Below are 543 nucleotides of genomic sequence, written 5' to 3' on the forward strand. Positions count from 1 at the left end.
CCGGCCTGGCCGGCAGTTGCCTCCTCGGCAGGACCCCGCGGGCCCGACTACATCTCACGCCCCTGGAGCCGAGCCCCACACATGCCTTGTCGCCGCCCTCACATGCAGACACTCACTTAACTCGGGGTCCGATGGGCTCCACGCTGACCGCACAAATGAGGCACAGACCTGTGGGGGAGAGCCTGGGGTCACCGCAGCTCTTTGTCATTGAACCCAAAGCAACCCCCAGCTCTACAGGGCTCAGCCAACACCCAGCAGCCCCTAGGGACCCGAGGGCCAGCAGAGCCTTTGCCCACAGTAGCTCCGTGGACCCCCCCTGCCCCTGGTGAGAGGGCAGAGCACGTGGCCCACGGCACCGCTGTGGGGTCCTTGCTCAACACCCCCTAGCACCGGGGTCTCTCCAGCAACAGTGACAGCCACACTCGTCTCTGGTGAGACGGTGCGAGTCAGGGCCAGGTCAGGGACCGACACCCGGGACGCATCTGACAGCCACCAGCTGCCTGTGTTGTCTGTTGGTTTTTTTTTTTTTCCTTTTTTTTAATG

At 63.2% G+C, this 543-nt stretch overlaps 1 protein-coding gene across 1 annotated transcript in view; it reads right to left on the reverse strand.

Moving 5' to 3' along the window:
- SLC38A8 (solute carrier family 38, member 8) overlaps positions 1-543 on the reverse strand; it is a 41,159-nt gene that overhangs the window by 2,994 nt on the left and 37,622 nt on the right. The window lies entirely within an intron of this gene.

This window comes from Bison bison, unplaced genomic scaffold (genome assembly GCF_000754665.1).
Source record: "Bison bison bison isolate TAMUID 2011002044 unplaced genomic scaffold, Bison_UMD1.0 scf7180017864295, whole genome shotgun sequence".
Lineage (NCBI taxonomy): Eukaryota > Metazoa > Chordata > Mammalia > Artiodactyla > Bovidae > Bison > Bison bison.